This window comes from Mastigoproctus giganteus, chromosome 7 (genome assembly GCF_048544385.1).
Source record: "Mastigoproctus giganteus isolate SK-2022 chromosome 7, ASM4854438v1, whole genome shotgun sequence".
Taxonomy (NCBI): Eukaryota; Metazoa; Arthropoda; class Arachnida; order Uropygi; family Thelyphonidae; genus Mastigoproctus; species Mastigoproctus giganteus.
In genome coordinates this window covers 206,012,288-206,037,266 of record NC_143581.1, presented here as the reverse complement: position 1 = coordinate 206,037,266, position 24,979 = coordinate 206,012,288, and the positions used below count along the sequence as shown (strand labels likewise).

At 36.8% G+C, this 24,979-nt stretch overlaps 1 long non-coding RNA gene across 1 annotated transcript in view; it reads right to left on the bottom strand.

The window, feature by feature from the left end:
* Nucleotides 1–1,693: 1,693 nt before the first annotated feature.
* The window catches only part of LOC150083614 (uncharacterized), a 113,782-nt gene continuing 90,496 nt past the window's right edge, over nucleotides 1,694–24,979 (bottom strand). The window contains exon 3 of the long non-coding RNA XR_016547199.1: nucleotides 1,694–1,780. This is a non-coding gene — a long non-coding RNA (uncharacterized LOC150083614). The remainder of the gene's footprint in view (nucleotides 1,781–24,979) is intronic.

The following is a 24,979-nucleotide window of genomic DNA, read 5'->3' as shown; positions in this document are numbered from 1 at the left end:
ACCAGTGTTGTTGATAATCTTTAAAAAATAAACATTAAGGACATTATTTACTGGTTGGCAGAAGCATCTACTCTTATTAAATCCTGGAAAAATATTTTATGCTCCCAAAATGAAGCCAAAGAGAATGAGATGGCAAATGAAGATGAAAGAGGTGAGGAAACCCTTTTAGAACCAGTCAATAACCTTCCTGTTTCAGACACTTACTACAGAGGATATTAAAAAGTGGATGAATTCTGATGAACAGCTGGAAATGACTGATGACATGATCATAAAGTTTGTTGATGAACAAAAAGATGAAAGTGAAGATGACAATGAAAATTTCACAGAAACTACAAAAAAAAAAAAAAAAAAGACACAGAAGATCTAAATGCTATTGAGTCAGCTTTACGTTATACTGTACAGCAGGAGGATACCATGCCACCAATGTTTTGTTACCGAGGCACCTACAAAATATAACAGCTAAAAAGCAAGGAGCTTCTATGAAACAGAAACCCATTAATATATGATATTAAGGTGTGGTGCTAATGACTGTAAGTGTACATTTTTCTTGTCTGTTGACTTGTAATTTTTATGCATATACTATTTTTTTTAACATTTTTACAATAAAACAGTTGTAAATAAAATTAAGTGTTTTATAGTATAATTTAAAAGTCATTATGTTCAATAAGTAGGTCTAACTGAAAGCAGAGTGTATATCATCAAGCTAATATATTCAAATCCAGTATATTTAATAATAATTTACCATAAACTTTCCGTGTTATCCAAGTTTTTGATTGTCTGTGGTTTCCTCAGTCCACATTACCTCGGATAATCGGGCCTCTACTGTATCAAGTTATCCTTGCATCTAGTTACTTTCTGACTATGTCATAATATCTTAATAGACTCATCAGACAAGGTCTACCCTTAAAAAATTTGTGTTGTAGCTGTGTTTTTGTTTTATTTCTGAAATTAATTTGTAATATACTTATTTTGGATATATGTAATTTATTGTTAATGTTCTTAATTCTTGGGATCACCTTACAAAATGGGTGTTACCAATAGGATTACATATGAACTGTACCTTTCACTCAAACTAAAAAAAAATTATCAAAAAAAATCCTTATAAAAATTATAAAAAATTAAAAAAAAAAAAGTGAAAAAGAGGAATACTGTGGAACTTTCCATGAGAAAATCATCATTTGGGTGATAATTGCATACATGAAAGTAAGATAAAATACCTTTTGCCCATATAAAGTGATGAAGGCTACGTTAATTATACCTTTGCCCAACACATTCTTGTGTGGAAATCACTCACGACAAGAATGATAATTTTACTTCTAAAATATAATAATACAGCATCTGTTAATCATTTGAGCCAGTATGCAGAACATAATATTACATATATAATCAGTGTGACAATATTAAACCAAGTTTTTATATAAATTTTCAAAATTTATGTAAATTACGATAATGCAATTTCATTCACACAACATATAGTGGGATATAATTTTTCTCAACTCAAGGAGAAAACAAAAATCCAATGAAAAAATATCGATTGCTAAAGTAGTTAATATATGTAAATGTCTGATAGTTTTCATGCAATATACTACCCCAGCAGCAAAATCTACTAATCTATATTCTAAATCTACATTTCCTACTACACTAGCTACTGAGCAAACAGGAGAAAAACAGAAAGGCAAGTGAGTGGACATACTTGGGGCCCGAGTGGTGGGTTGAGGGGGGGTGAGCGGAGGGTGGAGTACAGCAGGCGGGGCGTCACTCACAGCCGCTGATCCGGCGACTATAGAGAAGGAAAAGGGTGAAAGGGAAAGTTAGGTTAATAATAACAGGACAATAATTTTGATATAAAAAAAAGAAAAAAAAAGTAGTCAGCCATTACCCAGCATAGAAATAAACATAACAATTATGATACATGCAAACCTTGAGCACTTTTAGCATGTAATGACAACCAAGAACTCAATCCAAAATAACGGAAAAGCATTAGAAAGATCTGGCTGATGGCTGACGATACAGACAAAAACCGGCTGATTATATACTATAAAATGTTTGAAACTTCTAAAAAAAAAAGCACTTCATTTATAATTATAATTGGATATTTAATAGCCTTTAATTTCAATTTACTCACACCATTTTCAAAACAATAAATGTCAAGAATAATTCAACTGTATGATTATTTTGTACAGAATTAAGTACTGATCTCTTGTTTCTAGTGGAGGTGATCAAAATCTTAAAATAGTTTTAAAATATTACCATATACAAATAAAAACTTTGCACAAGTATTCCTCTTTTAAATAAAAAAAAAAATTTAAAACTATTTTAGAAACAGAAATGGAAAATGTTTATAACAAAAGAGAGAGAGAGAGATGACTGTATGATTAAGTAATGTGACAAATTCAAAATCAATATTTGGGTAAACAAGAATAAGACCAAACCCAAGGGATTTAAAAGTAAACAAAGGGGAGGGGAAAACCAACTGATTAGGCTCTAAGTTTCAAAATTAACAAATAAATGTACAAAAAAAAAAAAAAAAAAAAAACATTTCTTGAAATTAAAAAATCTCCATAAAACTGCAATGAAAAAAAAAAAACAAAAACCCTAAAATAATGTTATCTTGTAGGATAATTTTAATTTTAAAAGCATTTTTATTAATACATAAACAAGGACTAGAAATTTTAGTTATTTGAATTATGAGGAAAATTGTGCATGCATTTTGTTGCTCCACACCAACAAAATACACATTTCTGCTATAGTGAATAAGTATACACTAACTTTGAACACAGATAACAGGTTATAAGCATTATCATCATCATTATTCCAGAATAAACTACACAAAGAGCTGCATTTCTGTTACAAGTTAAACAGACGGAACAGTAACAGTCTGTTTGATAAGACAGAATATGCAATAACACTGATTTTTCATAATATGAGGCTATTACAGTGAGTTGCCTTGGTAATTGCACTACTAATAAGTAACCCTTAGTAACTTACTTAGTATCGGAAAGGGTATCAAATCCACGTGTTTACCGTTCGTAAAGAGCCGCCATTGTTACGGGAAAATTAATCAGTAAAATCTATTAATCTTGTCGAACTTCATTGGCAATTAAATTGTACTTTTAACTATACATATAACCACTTAGTTTACGTAACATAAATAATTAGTAAAAATAAATAATTAATACATAACGATACAGAAGTTATATAAAGGGATTTCGTAGATAACACTCGTTACTGAAACATAAATATAGCGTTATAACTGTGTTGGGATACAAGTTTAGGATTTAATTTTATACTGAAATTTAAATTTTATTGAAAGTAAATCGAAATCATGACTCAAACCAGAGCAGCAAACCAAAAGGCTCAAGCTAATGGGAATGCTGTGGCTCAGGGGAGAACTGAGGGGGCAGTTGCCCTCTGAATCACAGCCTTGTAAGATGCACTATTTGCTTGATGTTTGCGGAGCAGTCAGGTATGGGACATGATACTGCCATGGGGGATGTCTTTGTATGTGCGCGATGCAAGGAATGTAAGGAAATCAGGCGACAACTCAGCATTGTTATGGGCCTATATGAAAGCTTGAAGGACAGGGTGGATGCCCTCGAAGGATTACAAGTGAGGGGCCAATCAAGCTCTCAGCTGCCCACACCAATGCCAGAGCTTGCACTTGGTCATCGCGCAACACAGCGGCAACCCCCAAGGCAGAATGTGCTGGTCCCAAAGGAACTAGTAGTTGTCGGTGATTCTATTGTCAGGGAAACAGGAAACATGCTTTGTAAAAAGGATAGGTGGAACAGGACCAGGGTATGTCTGCCAGGGGCAAAGGTTGATGACATTGTAGAGCAGATATCATCTTTTAAGGGCACAAAAGGTGATATAGTTGTACACGTTGGCACTAATGATATTAAGAGTAGGAGACCGGCAGAATTACTTAATAAGTATAGGTCACTGATGAAAAAAAGCCGTGAAATAGGGTTGAATTTGAAAGCATCTGCAATTCTGCCCAGACACGATAGGAGGGAGTATATGATGAGAGCCCTGTCGATCAATTCAGCCCTGGAAAGATTGTGCAGGGCTCAAGGGGTAGAATTTTTTTTAAGCCTGGTCTGTACTTGTTAACAGGAGAGACTACTTCTACAGGGATGGGATACACTTAAATAGAAAGGGTGCAAGAATGTTTGCTGATGCTATCGAGGAAGTGTTAGTTGGGTCGGAAAACTGCTAGATTGGGGGGATACAAGGACTAATAGATTAACAGTAGCCACTGGCAGAGGAGAAAGTGATTCTTGCACTCCTTCTATTGGAATGAGCAGTAGCCTGGAAAATAAGATGCAGGATATTACAGAGACTGCTGGGAATCATGGGGGTACAAGTAAACACATGGGTTGTGTTAGGATGGCTAAGAGGAAGAGCAGGTGCATGTATACTTGCGTGTACACCAATGCTAGGAGTTTAGTAAATAAATTTGATGAATTTGAGTTATTGCTCAAAACATCAAAGGCAGATATTGTTGGGATTTCAAAGACGTGGTGTCACACAGATATAAGGAATGCAGAACTGGAATTTGGGGAGTACGATGTCTACAGAAAGGATAGACAGGATAGGAAGGGAGGAGGGGGTTATGCTATTAGTTAAGAAACACATAAAATCCAAGGAAGTGAAGCCTGTCGACATCACTGGACAGTGCAGTGTTGAGTTTGGTGTGACATAAGCATTGGGAGATCAAAATTGAGAGTAGGAGTGTGCTATAGGCCTAATGACTCTGATGAGTATAATAAGAAACTGTACAGAGAAATAGAGTGGGCCAGTAAATCAGAGAGTCTTATAATGGGGGATTTTAATTTCCCAGATATTGACTGGAATTTGGGGGCTTGTCACTCACACACTAGCAAGGCTTTTGTGGATTTATTGGATGATTGTTTTCTACATCAGCATGTTTGGGAGGCAACTAGAGGGAGTAATACTCTTGATTTGATTATCAGCAGTGATTCTTCATGCATTAAGAATCTGCAGATAAATGAACCACTAGGTGTCAGTGATTACAGTGTTCTGAAGTGGGAGTTACTCAAAGAGGTAACTACCATTAGGGGTAAAGGGAAGGGGTATTGCTTTCGTAAAGGCGACTACGATGGACTGAGACAGTATTTAAATTCTATACAGTGGGATCAACTGATGATGTTACCAACAGCAAATTCAAAATGTGAAGCATTCAAAGAACTTATCTTGCAAGCTACTAGGCTTTACATACCAACTAAGAAATATTGTTCAAGGTTTAGGCCTAAATGGATGTCAGATGAACTAATGAGGCATATGGCAGAGAAGAAAAATGCATGGGATACATACAAATTAACACGTGACACAGAAGCCTATATAGATACAAGTTGATCTGTAACCAAGTTACAAAGGAGGTTAGGCAGGCGAAGGCAGATTACGAGAGATCCTTGGCAAGGGATGCGAAGAAAAACAGCAAAGAGTTCTTTACTTATGTAAACTCTAGAAGGAAGGGGATGAATCAGATTGGTCCACTTGATATCGATGGGTCAACTGTTGATGACCCTGCTCAGGTAGCTAACAAACTAAATGAATATTTTGCATCGACATTCACACATGAGGAGTTATTCAGCAAGGGGAATGCCAGAGGTGTATTCAACTCTGGCAGTAAGCTAGAGAATTTTGTAATAACTGAGAGTAAAGTGGAGGAGAAATTGTTGAAGATAAACACAAGAAAGGCACCTGGGGTGGATGGGATCTATCCAGTTATATTAAAGGAGGCAGCAAAGGAAGTAAGCAAACCCTTAGCTATAATTATGAGAGCTTCCTTGGACTCAGGGGAGGTACCCATGGACTGGAGATGTGCAAATGTACCCCAATTCACAAAGGAGGATCAAAGGCTGACACAAGTAATTATAGACCTGTGAGTTTAACTTCTGTTCCCGGAAAATTAATAGAGGCAGGCACTGGTTAAAGAAGCACTGCAGAATCATCTAGACAAGACTTCAGTTATAGCTCGGACACAGCATGGTTTTTTTAAGGGGAAGTCTTGCCTGACCAATTTGATTGGATACTATGATGTAGTCACAAAAGAACTGGATGCAGGGAATAACTTTGATATTATATACTTGGATCTTAGAAAGGCTTTTGATACTGTTGCACATGGAAGACTGCTGCATAAATTGGAGCAGTGTGGCATTGGAGGCAAATTGCTGCTATGGATAAAGGGGTGGTTGAGGGGGAGAAGACAGAGAGTGGTAATCAATGGACACTGCTCATTGTGGACTAATGGTATTAGTGGAGTCCCTCAGGGTTCAGTGTTGGGTCCTTTATTGTTCTCTGTATTTATAAATGATATTGATGATGGTATATCAAGCTTAATTAGCATTAGCATTAGCATTAGTAGAGGCATTTGATGCAAGAAAGCAAGCTTATGCAGCATCAGCCAAAAAAAAAAAAAAAAAAAAGTAACATAAATAAATAAAAATAACCACTTCCACTTCACCCCTCTGTTCGTTCGAAATACCTGTCCAGCTGAGCCTTAAACTTATTTAGGCTATCAACTTCCACGACAAGGGATGGAAGTCTGTTCCAACCACCAACCACCCGCTGGCTAAAGGCAAATTTCCGCACATCTATCCTACATCTGTCTTTCCTCAATTTGAATTTATGCCCTCTCAGGTGATTTTTCTGAGCTAGAGGAAGAATCCCATCAGCATTGAGCATGCTCAAACCATTCAAGGCTTTGTACACCTCTATCAGATCACCCCGCTGGTGCCTAGTTTCCAGACACTGTAATTTGCAAAACTTAAGCCTTTCTTCGTAAGAGAACCCCTTTGTCCCATTCACCAATCTAGTTGCCCTTCTCTGTACTCGTTCCAGCAGCTCTACATCCTTCCTGAAATGAGGCCTCCAGGCCTGTATACAGTACTCTAGGTGTGGCCTGACCATTGCCTTATACAAGGGAATAATCACCTCCTTATCCCTGCTAGAAAAATTCCTATATATCATTGACAATACACCATGAGCTACTCTTGCAGCTCGTCTGCACTGCTCAGAGAACTTCATATCTGCCTGCACCACCACCCCCAGGTCCCTTTCATTCTCTACCACTGTCAGTGTAGTACCACAGAGTTGATACGTTGCTCTGGGGTTGCTGTTTCCCATATGTAGTACTTTACATTTGTCAATGTTAAACTTCATTTGCCACCTCGAAGCCCATCTGCTCAACCTTTCCAAATCCTGTTGCAGCAGCATAGTGTCAGTAGTGTCCTTGACAACCCTGCCAACCTTCGTATCGTCTGCAAACTTGGACATTAAGCCTGATATACCATCATCAATATCATTTATAAATACAGAAAACAATAAAGGCCCCAATACTGAACCCTGAGGGACTCCACTAATAACATTAGTCCACGATGAGCAGTGTCCATTGATTACCACTCTCTGTCTTCTCCCCCTCAACCACCCCTTTATCCATAGCAGCAACTTGCCTCCAATGCCACACTGCTCCAATTTGTGCAGCAGTCTTCCATGTGCAACAGTATCAAAAGCCTTTCTAAGATCCAAGTATATAATATCAAAGTTATTCCCTGCATCCAGTTCTTTTGTGACTGCATCATAGTATCCAATCAAATTGGTCAGGCAAGACTTCCCCTTAACAAAACCATGCTGTGTCCTAGCTTTAACTGAAGTCTTGTCTAGATGATCCTGCAGTGCTTCTTTCACCAGTGCCTCCATTAATTTTCCGGGAACAGAAGTTAAACTCGCAGGTCTATAATTACTTGTGTCAGCCTTTGATCCCCCTTTGTGAATTGGGGTCACATTTGCACATCTCCAGTCAATGGGTACCTCCCCTGAGTCCAAGGAAGCTCTCATAATTATGGCTAAGGGTTTGCTTACCTCCTTTGCTGCCTCCTTTAATATAACTGGATAGATCCCATCCACCCCAGGTGCCTTTCTTGTGTTTATCTTCAACAATTTCTCCTCCACTTTGCTCTCAGTTATTACAAGATTCTCTAGCTTACTGCTAGAGTTGAATACACCTCTGGCATTCCCCTCGCTGAATAACTCCTCATGTGTGAATGTCGATGCAAAATATTCATTTAGTTTGTTAGCTACCCGAGCAGGGTCATCAACAGTTGACCCATCGATCTCAAGTGGACCAATCTGATTCATCCCCTTCCTTCTAGAGTTTACATAAGTAAAGAACTCTTTGCTGTTTTTCTTCGCATCCCTTGCCAAGGATCTCTCGTAATCTGCCTTCGCCTGCCTAACCTCCTTTGTAACTTGGTTACAGATCAACTTGTATCTATCATAGGCGTCCGCGTCACGTGTTAATTTGTATGTATCCCATGCATTTTTCTTCTCTGCCATATGCCTCATTAGTTCATCTGACAACCATTTAGGCCTAAACCTTGAACAATATTTCTTAGTTGGTATGTAAAGCCTAGTAGCTTCCACGATAAGTTCTTTGAATGCTTCCCATTTTGAATTTGCTGTTGGCAATATCATCAGTTGATCCCACTGTATAGAATTTAAATACTGTCTCAGTCCATTGTAGTCACCTTTACGAAAGCAATACCCCTTCCCTTTACCCCTAATGGTAGTTACCTCTTTGAGTAACTCCCACTTCAGCACACTGTGATCACTGCCACCAAGTGGTTCATTTATCTGCAGATTCTTAATGCATGAAGAATCACTACTGATAATCAAATCAAGAGTATTACTCCCTCTAGTTGCCTCCCGAACATGCTGATGTAGAAAACAATCATCCAATAAATCCACAAAAGCCTTGCTACTGTGTGAGTGACCAGCCCCCAAATTCCAGTCAATATCTGGGAAATTAAAATCCCCCATTATAAGACTCTCTGATTTACTGGCCCACTCTATTTCTCCGAACAGTTTCTTATTATACTCATCAGAGTCATTAGGCCTATAGCACACTCCTACTCTCAATTTTGATCTCCCAATGCTTATGTCACACTGACTCGACACTGCACTGTCCAGCGATGTCAACTGGCTTCACTTCCTTGGATTTTATGTGTTTTTTAACTAATAGCATAACCCCTCCTCCCTTCCTATCCTGTCTATCCTTTCTGTAGACATTGTACTCCCCAAATTCCAGTTCTGCATTTCTTATATCTGTGTGACACCACGTCTCTGAAATCCCCACAATATCTGCCTTTGATGTTTTGAGCAATACCTCAAATTCATCAAATTTATTCACTAAACTCCTAGCATTGGTGTACACACAAGTATACATGCACCTGTTCTTTTTCTTAGCTACCCTAACACAACCCATGTGTTTACTTGTACCCCAATGATTCCCAGCAGTCTCTGAAATATCCTGCATCTTATTTTCCAGGCTGCGGCTCATTCCAGTAGAAGCAGTGCAAGAATCTCTTTCACCTCTGCCAGTGGCTACTGTTAATCTATTAGTCCTTGTATCCCCCCAATCTAGCAGTTTTCCGACCCACCTAACATTGCCTCGATAGCATCAGCAAACATTCTTGCATTTTGCAGACGATACGAAGGTTGGCAGGGTTGTCAAGGACACTACTGACACTATGCTGCTGCAACAGGATCTGGAAAGGTTGAGCAGATGGGCTGAGAGGTGGCAAATGAAGTTTAACACTGACAAATGTAAAGTACTACATATGGGAAACAGCAACCCCAGAGCAACGTATCAACTCTGTGGTACTACACTGGCAGTGGTAGAGAATGAAAGGGACCTGGGGGGTGGTTGTGCAGGCAGATATGAAGTTCTCTGAGCAGTGCAGACAGGCTGCAAGAGTAGCTCATGGTGTATTGTCAATGATATATAGGAATTTTTCTAGCAGGGATAAGGATTTGATTATTCCCTTGTATAAGGCAATGGTCAGGCCACACCTAGAGTACTGTATACAGGCCTGGAGGCCTCATTTCAAGAAGGATGTAGAGCTGCTGGAACGAGTACAGAGAAGAGCAACAAGATTAGTGAATGGAACAAAGGGGTGCTCTTACGAAGAAAGGCTTAAGTTTTGCGAATTACAGTGTCTGGAGACTAGGCACCAGCGAGGTGATCTGATAGAGGTGTACAAAGCCTTGAATGGTTTGAGCATGCTCAATGCTGATGGGATTCTTCCTCTTGCTCAGAATAATCACCTGAGAGGGCATAAATTCAAATTGAGGAAAGACAGATGTAGGACAGATGTGCGGAAATTTGCCTTTAGCCAGCGGGTGGTTGGTAGGTGGAACAGACTTCCATCCCTTGTCGTGGAAGTTGTTAGCCTAAATAAGTTTAAGGCTCAGCTGGACAGGTATTTCGAACGAACAGAGGGGTGAAGTGGAAGTGGTTATTTTTTATTTATTTATTTTACTTTATTTTTTTTTTTTTTGGCTTATGCTGCATAAGCTTGCTTTCTTGCATCAAATGCCTCTACTAATGCTAATGCTAACCCTTCAAAGACAATTATGTTTGAATTTGAACACTTTTTGGCATTTATCATAACTGAATTGTTAAATCACAATTGGGATGTAACAGTGCATTCTCACTGATGAGGTGCCAAAAAAAGTACTGAAACAATTGTATGAGAGGTGACACTACATTACTGATAAACAACAACAAATTTCTCTTGTTGGTTATTAGCCCTGTAGGATAAATTAGTATGTAGTCCTGGTATTGCATTATTACTAATAATACAATATCAAGGCAATTCACTGCAATAAGCTTCACATTATGAGAGATCAATGCCACTGTTATTATTAAGACTTTGTCTTAACTGAACAAAACATTGTTTGTTCAAGCTATTAAATCAGCTTTAGAAACACAGGAGAATGCATCTCTTTGTATAGCATATAAACCATGTAACACTCACTGTGTACCTTTCTATTAGTTATAAATGGCATCTTGAATGAATCTGTGTTTAGTACATTAAAAGATGAGCTTACTATTAAAAGTAAAGAAATAACACAGGATCATGCAGTTTTAATATTTCAGTCTTTCTTATAAAAAAAATCCTCATGTAATGAAAGCAGCAGTAATCTTTTTGCTGTAACAATATGACATTAAGTCAGCATGGCCTACTACAGCTAAAAGAAGAGTATGATTGGGCTGTCTCAAAATCGAATAAACTAGTAAAAAATTAACAAAAATTATACACTGATTGTTTACAATGAAAGACATGCTTTCTAATTGTTTGGAATAAATATACAAACCTTTATAAGGTATTTATAACTTTGCATCATAAAAGAGGGCCTTTTCAGTATTCTGTTTAATGAAGTGGACAGAATACTTACATTAACAGAAACATAACAATGATATATTATTAAGTTAAAAATTATATAAAATGATTTTCAATAACTATCATATTCAAGTGCTTTCACCAAATATGGTCAAACCTTGACAAAACTAAAATATGTAATATATATGTCATACTAGCAAAGAACAGAATGGCTGGGAAAATATGAAATAAACTATTTTTTATTGTCTTATGACACTATTATTAAGTGAATCACAGTTCCAACTTTTATACAAAGGATACTGGTGGGAGGGAATACTGCTCCTCATATCTCGCTGTTAAAATGAATATACATCTGTTATAAATAAAATAAATATAATATAATATAAAAAAAATGTTTTATAACAAGAAACCCTTAGGAAAGGGTTTCTTGTTATACATAGGTAAAGAGTTTACCTAGAGTTCTAGAGTTTACATAAGTAAAGAACTCTGTTGTTTTTCTTTACATCCTTTGCCAAAGATTTCTCGTAATCTGCCTTTGCTTTAAGTTTATTAAATGCATTTCCCACTATTATGTTCCAAACATTTTTGAACTTTTTCTCTTTTTATATATAGTTGTGCCCCTGTATCCACTGATTCAGTTACCCGTGGTTAACCATGAAAAAAAAAAAAACCAAAACCATGCTGTGTCCGAGCTATAACTGAAGTCTCGTGTAGATGATCCTGCAGTGCTTCTTTAACCAGTGCCTCCATTAATTTTCCGGGAACAGAAGTTAAACTAACAGTTCTATCATTACTTGTGTCGTCCTTTGATCCTCCATTGTGAATTGGGGTCACATTTGCACATCTCCAGTCCATGGGTACCTCCCCTAATCCCAAAGAAGCTCTCATAATTATGGCTAAGGGTTTGCTTACTTCCTTTGGCTCCTTTAACATAACTGGATAGATCCCATCCACCCCGGGTGCCTTTTTTATGTTTATCTTCAACAATTTCTCCTCCACTTTCCTCTCAGTTATTACAAAATCATCTAGCTCACTGTCAGAGTTTAATTCACCTCTGGCATTCCCATCCCTGAATAACTCCTCATGTGTGAATCTAGATGCAAAATACTCATTTAGTTTTTTAGCTACCTGAGCAGGCTCATCAACAGTTGAACCATCAATATCCAGTGGAACAATCTGATTCACCCCTTTCCTTCTAGAGTTTACATAGGTAAAGAACTCTTTGGTGTTTTTCTTTGCATCCTTTGCCAAAGATTTCTCGTAATCTGCCTTTGCCTGCCTAACCTCCTTTTGTGACTTGGTTACAGACCAGCTTATATCTATCATAGGCTTCCATGTCACCCATTAATTTATATGTATCCTATGCATTTTTCTTCTCTGCCATATGTCTCATTAATTCATCTGACATCCATTTAATCCTAAACCTTGAACAATATTTCTTAGTTGGTATGTAAAGCCTAGTAGCTTCCAAGATAAATTCCTTAAATGCTTCCCATTTTGAATTCGCTTTCGGTAACATCATCAGTTGGTCCCACTGTATAGAATTTAAATACTGTCTCAGACCACTGCCATCTAGTGGTTCCTTTATCAGCAGATTCTTAATGCATGAAGAATCACTACTGATAATCAGATCACGAGTATTACTCCCTCTAGTTGCCTCCCGAACATGCTGATGTAGAAAACAATCATCCAATAAATCCACAAAAGCCTTGCTATTGTGTGAGTGACCAACCCACAAATTCCAGTCAATATCTGGGAAATTAAAATCCCCCATTATAAGACTCTCTGATTTACTGGCCCACTCTATTTCCGTGTACAGTTTCTTAAGATACTCATCAGAGTCACTAGGCCTATAACCAGTGGTGGGATTCAGCCCGTTCGCACTGGTTCGGCAGAACCGATACCTAATTTTTTGTTGAGTTCGGCGAACCGGTTGTTAAAATGGCACTTGTGATCAGGGTTCTCTGTAAAGTGGGTGCCTGGCAGCCACCCAATGTGGAAATCACAAATTTACATTCTTTACTCTTTTTAACGTTCATCTATGCAACAGCGTATTCCAAGTGCCTGTCTGTAGTAATGTTCATTCCGTCCATAGGTGAAAAAAAATTATAAGGAACTACTATGCTTGTAATATTTATTTATTCATTTCATAAAACTCATTATACCTTTGATGAAATACTACATTTTTATTCCCTTGCATTTGTTTACTTAAGTAAACAAACATATAACGTAAAGAGAAAAAGTGCCAAACAACCAATGGATGACACACTGTCATTTGTTTCAGCTTTGTGTTAAGCCCTAAATTCACATGAGATATGAGTGCGTTGGTGTTCGCTGATCAACAAAAACAATAGGAAGCTAGGACACAATGAACCAATAGAAATATAGATTTCAAGGGTTATCTTATCGCCCATTTCGGAAGCCGTGGAAGAATGTTCTTCCACGTTGGAATCCTTATGCCAGTGTGAATGTGGTAATTAAGACGTTTTTATCACAACTTTCCTGTGAGAAACAGGTTTGTGTTCACATTATTCTATCGTATTTAATCTGCGTAGCCTATGCCATTTATTAATTCAGCCAGAAATTTTCGTTTAGTATCGATAAAATGAAGAAAATATATGTTCTGACTGATGTTTATCAACTGATGTTTATAAGCACAGTGCTTTGTTTATAAAAGTTTATGATATGACCACATGTGGACAGAACCAGTAAAAATATTCAAATATATAGGCACATATCTGCTCCTGCTCTATAATATATTAAAATAAAACATTTTTAAAATTTTTGCAGTAGCCCCAGATTTTTTCAATAAGAAACCAAAATCAGAATTTGTTGTATCAGCCTTGGATGGTAAAAAACAGTCACAAGCACAACCACTCCAACTTGAAGAAAGCAGCACACATCAATTATTGAAATAAAAAACGATAACAACTCCAAAATTGAAAATAATCTTCCTGAATGCTGGACAGTGCAACAATATAACAATTTTAAATAAAAATATGACAGACTGGTAATTTTTAACAAAAAGTTAGATTGAGAGTATTGTGCAAAATATGACTTTATAAAAGAGAAAGTGTTCATGTATCAAAAGAATGGAAATGTTTTCAGATTGAGGCATCAGGGAAAAATAAAGAGGTACAACAAGCTTTTCTAAAGGAAAAAAATGAAAGAACATTTTTCATCAAAAGCTCATAACATTTGTAAAGAGAACTTAAAACAATGTGAGCAGGATTCAATAACAAAAGTAATAGATACAATGAATGAAAAATATTTAAGTACTACTTGTAGAGTATTTAATAGTTTACAGCCTGGCAAAAAGATGTAAACCGTTTTCAGACATAGAAGATGAGATAGAAGCGCAAATTAAAAATGGATTAGATATGGGAATAGGATTACATTCTCATAAAACTGCTGTGAAAGTAGTTGATTTCATTGCAAAGGAAATTTAAAAATAAACATTTAATAAAATTATTGAAAATAATCTGAAAATATGTTTGATTATTGACGAAGCTTCAACGATATCCTGCAAACCAGTCATTATACTTTTCTTAAAAGTTGAGGATTCAGTTACATCACCAACAATTTTTGTTGAACTAGTTGAATTGGAAAAACAAGATGCAGAGACAATATGTTCTACAGTTATGGAAAGTTTAAATAATGTTGGGCTTACTAAGAACTACCTAGAAAAAAATTTAATAGGATATTGCTCCGATGGTGCCAGCGTTATGCCTGGGAGAAAATCTGGAGTGAGCACTAGGATTGCAAAAGAGTTTCCAAACATAATAATATGCCACTGTTTAAATCATCGCCTCCATCTTGTATTAGATGATTCGATAAAGGAAACAAAGCAACTAAATCACTTTAAAATATTTATTGATAAGATATATACTATTTTTCATCAATCCAATAAGAACCAAATTGAACTTTCCAAAATATCCGAACAACTTGGAATTGAAATTATAAAGATTGGTAGAGTTTTGGGACCAAGATGGGATGCCTGTAGTTTAAGGTCAACCCTAGCTGTGTGGTGTGCTTATCCAGCGCTACATCACTATTTTTATTCAAATAAAAAGTACATAGGTATGGCTGCCCATCTTAAAAATATATATTTTATAACTGATTTGGCATTGATGATTGATATTTTAAATGAAATTTCTCTTCTTTCAAATGCACTGCAAGCAAGAAATATAGACATAATAAAGGCTGAAAAACTCAGGATAAGATCTATTAAAGCATTTCAAACGCTTGGAAAGGAAAAGGGTCCATACGAAAAAAAAAGGTGATGAATTAATTACTTCAGAAACCTTCAAAAATATAAAATTTATAGAAAATCATCAATTTGTCAGGCTTCCTCAGGAAAGGCTTTTAGAAAACATCGTAACGAATTTGAAAAAAAGACTAATGGATTGTGAACATTTAAAAGCAAGTTGTAGCCAATTTCAAGATAGGAATAAATTACAATTTCTCAATTTTTTGGAGCCAGATTACTGGAATATTGAAGAAGTACTAGTTCCATGGAAAGCAGCTGAAGAACAAGTGCTCGTATTTAATGACAATTTTTAATTACCAAATTGATATTAATGATTATCGAGATTTTGCGGAAAACATTTTAAAAAATTCCCAGAATTATGCACTTCTGAAAAGTGTTCAAAGAGATAAAAATATTGTCAGAACAATTGCTATAAGTTCAGCAGAAGCGGAAAGGGGTTTTTCAAAGAGGAACATGGCATGTTCCTCTTTGAAAAATGTTCAGAAAAGAGAAGTCGCCTAACTGTTTCTAATATATCAAAAACAATGACTATTAGTCTAATCAGCCGACCTCTAAAGGAATGGGATCCTACTCCTACAGTGAAAAGATGGTTAAGGATAAATCCCTCAGCCGATGATGCTCGGATAAAAGCGAAGAAAATTGAAAATGAGGACACCAATCAAGAAGCAATATTGTTTTTTGTCAGGTATTATTTAATATTTTTTCATTAATATTTAACTTTTTCTTATAACATGATCTAGTTTTGTGGACCTCTTTTATTGTTCTTATTTAAGTATTAACTGCATGAAATAATAAACTATCTTTTGGTATATAATTTTTTTATACTTAGAACGGTCATTAGGGCAGCGAAGCGGTTGTTAAATTATTTGAATCCCACGACTGCCTATAACACACTCCTACTCTCAATTTTGAACTCCCAGTACTTATATCACACCAACAGCGATGTCGATTGGCTTCACTTCATTGGATTTTATGTGTTTCTTAACTAACAGCATAACCCTTCATCCCTTCCTATCCTTCTTGTACACATTGCACATCACAAAATTCCAGTTCTGCATTCCTTATATCTGTGCCACACTATGTCTCTGATATCCCAACAATATCTGCCTTTGATGTTTTGAGCAATACCTCAAATTCATCAAATTTATTTACCAAACTCTTAGCATTGGTGTACACGCAAGTATACATGCACATGTTCCTATTCTTAGCTACCTTAACACAACCCATGTGTTTACTTGTACCGCAATGACTCCCAGAAGTCTCTGAAATACCCTGCATCTTGTTTTCCAAACTGCTGCTTATTTCTTGCACCCTTTCTATTTAAGTGTATCCCATCCCCGTGGAAGCAGTCTCGCCTGTTAGCAAGTACAGACCAGGCTGAAAAAAATTCTATCCATTGAGCTTTGCACAATCTTTCCATGGCCGAATTGATCGACAAGGCTCTCATCATATACTCCCTCCTATCGTGTCTGGGCAGAATTGCAGACACTTTCAAATTCAACTCTAATTCACGGCTTTTTTTCAACAGTGAACTGTACTTGTTAGGTAATTCTCTTAATATCATTAGTGCCAATGTGTACAACAATATCACCTTTTGTGCCCTTAAAAGATGATATCTGCTCTACAACGTCATCAACCTTTGCCCCTGGCAGACATACCCTGGTCCTTTCCACCTATCCTTTTTACATACCATGTTCCCCATTTCCCTGACAATAGAGTCACCAACAACTACTAGTTCCTGTGGGACCAACACATTCTGCCTTGGGTTTGCCACTGTGTTGCGTGATGATCAAGTGCAAGTTCTGGCATTGATGTGGGCAGCTGAGAGCTTGATGGGCCCCTCAATTAAATTTTAAATCTAATAGCTTCCTTTATTTTTTACCATGTCACGTATGGTTTGGTCACCAACATTATAATGGTTCTTTAGAGATTTAAAGTATGCACCATTTTCAAACTTTTGAATAATTTCAAGTTTTTGTTTAATTTGAAAGCATAACTTGTGTTTGTCCATCATTTTCACAATTTTTAATCAAAAAAAAAAAGTTATTATAAAAAAAAAAAAAAAAAAAAAAATTCCGACATCTCTGACATAAATAACAAAACAAAATTTGTCCTTTTGCGGTGTCATGGAACACAACAATCAACATGACGCACTAAATCAAACTAAACATTTGGTCTCTTTTTTTTTTTTTTTTTTTTTTCTTTTTGTTTTGAGCGGTAGGTGTGAGGACAGTGGGGTTTGCAAGATAATAGGTACACTAATCTCCCAATGATGACCTATAACTTTCAGTTCTTGTTGCTTATTTGCCTTGCAAAATATCTGTTTATACCTAGTTATATTACTTGAATTTTATGATTTCTGGTAGATTTTTTTTTTTTTTTTTTTTATTTTGAATCTTGAATTGTCCCAGTTATTCCACTTCCCGATTGATCCAATCCTGCTAAATCGAGAGTTATGTTAAGTTACGTTGGAATGAGCAGAAGCCTGAAAAACAATATGCAGGATATTTCAGAGACTGCTGGAAGTCATTGCGGTACAAGTAAACACATGGGTTGTGTTAGGGTAGCTAAGAATAGAAACAGGCGCATGTATACTTGCGTGTACACCAATGCTAGGAGTTTAGTAAATAAATTTGATGAATTTGAGGTATTGCTCAAAACATCAAAGGCAGATATTGTTGGGATATCAGAGACATGGTGCCACACATATAAGGAATGCAGAACTGGAATTTGGGGACAACGTCTACAGAAAGGGTAGACAGGATAGGAAGGGAGGAGGGGTTATGCTATTAGTTAAAAAACACATAAAATCGAAGGAAGTGAAGCCAGTCGACATCGATGGACAGGGCAGTGTCGAGTCAGTTTGGTGTGACATAAGCATGGGTAAATCAAAATTGAGAGTAGGAGTGTGCTATAGGCCTAATGACTCTGATGAGTATAATAAGATACTGTACATGGAACTAGAATGGGACAGTAAATCAGAGAGTCTTATAATGGGGGATTTTAATTTCCCAGATACTGACTGGAATTTGTGGGTTGGTCACTCACACACTAGCAAGGCTTTTGTGGATTTATTGGATGACTGTTTTCTACACCAGAATGTTCGGGAGGCAACTAGAGGGTGTAATACTCTTGATCTGATTATCAGTAGTGATTCTTCATGCATTAAGAATCTGCAGATAAAAGAACCACTAGGTGGCAGTGATCACAGTGTGCTGAAGTGGGATTTACTCAAGGAGGTAACTACCATCAGAGGTAAAGGGAAGGGTTTTTGATTTCGTAAAGGCGATTATGATGGGCTGAGACAGTATTTAAATTCTATACAATGGGATCAACTGATGATGTTACCAACAGCAAATTCAAAATGGGAAGCATTCAAGGAACTAATCTTGGAAGCTACTAGGCTTTACATACCAACCAAGAAATATTGTTCAAGGTTCAGGTCTAAATGGTTGTCAGATGAACTAATGAGACATATGGCAGAGAAGAAAAATGCATGGGATACATACAAATTAATGGGTGACATGGAAGCCTATTATAGATATAAGTTGGTCTGTAACCAAGTCACAAAGGAGATTAGGCAGGCAAAGGCAGATTATGAGAAATCCTTGGCAAAGGATGCAAAGAAAAACAGAAAAGAGTTCTTTACCTATTTAAACTCAAGAAGGAAAGGGATGAATCAGATTGGTCCACTGGATGTTGATGGTTCAACAGTTGAGGATCCTGCTCAGGCTAACAATCTAAACGAGTGTTTTGCATCGACATTCACACATGAGGAGTTATTCAGGAAGGGGAATGTCGTAGGTGAAGTAAACATTGGCAGTGAGCTAGATGATTTTCTAATAACTGAGAGGAAAGTGGAGGAGAAATTGTCGAGGATAAACATAAAAAAGGCACCCGGGGTGGATGGGATCTATCCAGTTATATTAAAGGAGGCAGCAAAGGAAATAAGCAAACCCCTAGCCATAATTATGAGAGCTTCTTTGGACTCAGAGGAGGTACCCATAGACTGGAGATGTACAAACGTAACCCCAATTCACAAAGGAGGATCAAAGGCTGACACAAGTAATTATAGACCTGTTAGTTTAACTTCGGTTCGAGGAAAATTAATGGAGGCACTGGTTAAAGAAGCACTGCAGGATCATCTGGACAAGAATTCAATTATAGCTCAGACACAGCATGGTTTTGTTAAGGGCAGGTCTTGTCTGACCAATTTGATTGGATACTATGATGTAGTCACAAAAGAACTGGATGCAGGGAATAACTTTGATATTATATATTTGGATCTTAAAAGGCTTTTGATACTGTTGCACATGGAAGACTGCTGCACAAATTGGAGCAGTGTGGCATTGGAGGCAAATTGCTGCTATAGATAAAGTTGCAGAAGACAGAGAGTGGTAATCAATGGACACTGCTCAACATGGACTAATGTTATTAGTGGAGTTCCTCAGGGTTCAGTGTTAGGTCCATTGTTGTTTTCTGTATTTATTAATGATATAGATGATGGTATATCAAGCTTAATGTCCAAGTTTGCAGACGATACAAAGGTTGGCAGGGTTGTTAAGGACACTACTGATGCTATGCTGCTGCAACAGGATCTGGAAAGGTTGAGCAGATGGGCTGAGAGGTGGCAAATGAAGTTTAACATTGACAAATGTAAAGTACTACATATGGGAAAAAGTAACCCCAGATCAACGTATCAACTCTGTGGTACTACGCTGACAGCGGTAGAGAATGAAAAGGACCTGGGCGTAATTGTGCAGGCAAATATGAAGTTCTCTGAGCAGTGCAGACGAGCTGCAAGATTAGCTCATGGTGTCTTGTCAATGATATACAGGAATTTTTCTAGTAGGGATAGGGATGTGATTATTCCCTTGTATAAGGCATTGGTCAGGCCACACCTTGAGTACTGTATACAGGTCTGGAGACCTCATTTAAAGAAGGATGTAGAGCTGCTGGAACGAGTACAGAGGAGGGCAACAAGATTAGTGAATGGAACAAAGGGTTGCTCTTACGAAGAAAGGCTTAAGTTTTGCAAATTACAGAGTCTGGAGACTAGGCATCGGCGAGGTGATCTGATAGAGGTGTATAAGGCTTTGAATGGCTTGAGCATGCTCAGTGCCGATGGGATTCTTCCTCTTGCTCAGAATAATCACCTGAGAGGGCATAAATTCAAATTGAGGAAGGACGGATGTCAGATAGATGTGCGGAAATTTGCCTTTAGCCAGCGGGCACTTGGTTTGTGGAATAGACTTCCATCACTTGTTGTTGAAGTTGATAGCCTAAACAAATTTAAGGCTCAGCTGGACAGGTATTTCGAACGAACGGAGGGGTGAAATGGGAGTAGCGGTTGTTTTTTTTTTTTTTTTTTTTTTGGTTGATGATGAATAAGCTTGCTTTCTTGCATCATATGCCTCTACTAATGCTAATGCTACGTTATTTGGTTTTTAGGAGCATTAGCAGCTAAGGCCATATGCTCCAAGGATATGCGATAGTCCTTCCCTGACCTTTCCGCATCCTCCATATTTGGTGGTCACGGGCTCTAATCCCAGTCTAATCAAGAAGCATGTGCTACACACTGCTGCTCCTGCCCTCCTGGCTATGGAGGTGCCATTAAATCGAGAGTCTGCTGTACTTTGTTATTGCTGTATTTAATGTCTTACTGTTTGTTTAATTTATCAATTAAACTTTATTATACGTATATATGTACAATAAAATCACATTATATATGGGGTCAGCAGGTGTTCGCTTATATCTGCAGTTAAGGCCATCCATGGTAGGTCTTGGAACGTATCCCCCCGCAGATACAGGGGTCTTACTGTATTTATATTATATATTAATTTTTCACCTTATTTACGTATTGTATTTTGTATAAAAATATTACAACAAATTTTTACATCCACAATATCCCTATTTTATTTCTCTAATTTTTTTATGTAAATACAGTTCTATTTTCACTCATAATGTAGTCCTCTTTGAATTTTATAGACAGAGATCATTTAGTAAATATAATTCTTTCGACTTACTTCTCTGGCCCAAAACGATCTTCTGGGTTAAATACAGTATTAATAACTGTGCTAGCCCAACTTGATCCCACCTAAAAAATTTGACACCAAAAAAATAAATAAATCACTAATTCTCGGTTCTTATCCAAGAACTTGTGTGAATGCATGCGTGTGTGCGCGTAGGCAGTCCCAGACCAGACTATGGCAACCCCGCTGTGTGTATGTGAAAATTCATCCCTGATATTGGCATAGTACCCGAGTTCTCTCCTGGCCTGTACCTAACTTTTCTCTTGACTCGACACGGATCTATTAAAGCCAAACTCTCCTTCCTAGGAATTGTAGAGGAACCAACCTGTTCCCCGACCAGGAACAGGTTGGGGATCTGGAGAGCTGGCAACACCTGATGTATGACTGTCCATTATATGAAGATCTATGATACGTCCTCATTAGTAGAATAACATACTTACCAAGAAACCGAGAGAACCAACTGTTAGACTCTGAAGAGGATTACCATGTCTTCACATGCTTCGTGCAAGGCCTCTTCATGTAACGAAAAACTCAGCAAGTGGTCAAACAGAGGAAATAATATCAATGACAGTCAATTGTGAAAAAGTACCTAAATTAGACTGTTGTGTACACCTGACTGGACAAACAACCCAACTTTGATGAACCTATACAGGACTTGTCCTACTCTAAGATTGCCTTGGCCTCATGGTGATCTGTACCGAGCTCCCTTGCTCAGTCCACTTTGATTCCTGATCCCTTACCCCACTCACCTTATGGAGTAAGCTCCATCCTCCTTGGGGATGCCTTCCTTTACGTCCCCAATATTTCTACCTTTCCCTTCCGACTTGACTGTGCTCCCAAACCTTTTTTTTTCTTACTTTCCTTTTTTTGCCCTTCCCATTTTGATGTTAAAAATGTCTTTACCAGCGTTATTTAGAAAACAGCGTTATGTTACCTAGAAATAGTTATATAAAATGATCACGAAATCTGATACACGTGTGTTGTACTTAACGTCAAAAATGTCTTTTCTTGGGTGCATGCATTGTACTTGTTGCGTGCAGTGATGTGCTACGTTATACTGTTATATCAGCATAATGATTAATATGCGAGTGACTGTGCCAAGTTCAGCGTTTGAAGGAATATTGTGAAAGAAAGAAAGGAAAGTTGGACAGAAATGTGAATCTAGATGAAACTGAACAACAGTGTTTTGCTGTGCCTGGAACTTCTGAAACTGCACAAAAGAAAACTCAAGCTGAAAAGATGAAGGAATATCATGAAAGAAAGAAAAGGAAATTGGACAGAAATGTGAATCTAGATTAAATTCAACAAGTGTTTTGTTATGCCTGGGACTTCTCAAACTGGACCCAAAAAAACTATGAGCTGAAATAATGAAGGAATATCATGAACGGAAGAAAAGGAAATTAGAAATTCAAACTATTCTGAATCATAATGAAACTCAACCACAGAGTTCTACTATGCCTGATACTTGTCAACTACAGAGTTCTATTATGCCTGATACTTATCAGGAATCTAAAACTCCAGCAGAATGAATGAAAGAATATCGTGCACAAAAAAAAGCAAAATTAGAAATGGCTATTAATGAGATTCATGATTACATCCCTATAATGTTTACACGAGCTGACAGTGAGTTTGAAAAACTAGTGTAAAAAAACCCATTTGGATTCAGTTGTAATGTTTGGGATCATTTATGGTTTCAATTAGATTAGAAACCATTCTCAACAACTTCATATGAATTACTTCAAAATGAATTTCCTTTACAAGAAGTTAGTAATTTCATGACATGCAATACATGTCATACTTCATTAAAAGAGGGACGGATACCAACTGTGTTCATGTCAAATGGATTTATATATCCAACATATCCTACTCATTTGTTTCCACTGGATGTTGTAACTTTGTATTTGATATCACCACAATTATCCTTTATGCAAATTCGTCGTTTATGTTATGAAAATGGAAAATGTGGGATCATTGGACAAGTAATAAATGTACCAGTTAACGCAAATACAGTGGTTCATAAATTACCTAGAGAATTAGATGACGATTATGCCATTAATGTACATATAAAATGAAGAATCATACATAAATCATCATATCTACAAGGATGTGTGCAGAAGAAAATAGTGAAAATATAGTTACAATATTTGATAAATTCACCTTGGTATAAATTCTACAGCATAAAAGTGAATGACAATTTCTTGGGGACGAATGATGACAGTGAACAGGAACATTCAGATGAAATTGTGGAACCTGTCAACAATGATGATGAACTATTGTCGATTCAACAACAAACATTATTATGGTCTGAAGATAAATATTTATGTATAGCGCTGGGTCAAAAATCATCTCCAACAAGTTTCATATTTGATATACATGCAGAAGAACTTTCTTTTCCAGCTATATATTTTGGACATGCATGAAAATTTAAAAATGGATTGAAAATACTCCCTTTGTGATGGCATCAAGTGAGATTCGTAGATCTGATCATCGTGGCGTAACTCCCCAACATTTGCTATATATGGCAATGAAAATTATGCGAATACGTACCGCAGAAAATTTGCAAATTGCATTTAAATCAGTAGGAATAACAGCTAACGTTACTCATTCTATATTGGAATTGAAAGAATTTATAAACAAGTCATTAGGGTCTAACTTGGTATTTCTAAAATCAATTCCTAATTCAGCATATTATTGGAGTTTGCCATGTGTTTGCCATGATTCGTCAATTAGGAAAACCTACAATGTTCTTGATGTTGAGTGCGTGTGAACCAACATGGCCAGTTTTACTATGTATGTTATACAAATCCAGATATAAACAAGAAATTACAACTAACGAAGTTATGGATCTACCTTACATGGAAAGAGCTACGTTAATAAATGAAGACCCTGTAACGTATAGAGGGTCTTCATTTATTAATGTAGACCCTTCATTCTTCAACAATATAGAACTGCTTTACTTTAATAAAATTGTTGAGAATATACTCAATTTTAAAATTGAAAACCTCTAGTCCTTTTGGGAAATATTATGTTGTGAATTTCTTTAAACACATTGAATTTCAACATCGAGGAAGTCCACATGCACATATATTATTATGGATGAACGTTGCACCATTAGAAGAAAAAGAAGGTGGGATGGAAGAAGCAATCCAAATGATAGATGCATTATGTTCTATAGAGAAAACTTCAGATTACTCAAATTTACAGCAACATAAACATACTTTTACCTGCTATAAAAATAATAATGCAAACTGATGCGAACGTCGATTTGAAGCACCTTTTTGGCCAATGTTGCAAACTCGTATATTGATACCGATGGTCACAAATGACAATCAAAGATCAGCTTATCACAAAAAATATCGTAAAATGCATGAATCATTAGAATTGGATAATCATGTTAATTTCAAAGAATTCCTTAAATCAAATCAATGCCAATCAGAAGAAGAATATCTGAATATTTTGAGGGCTGG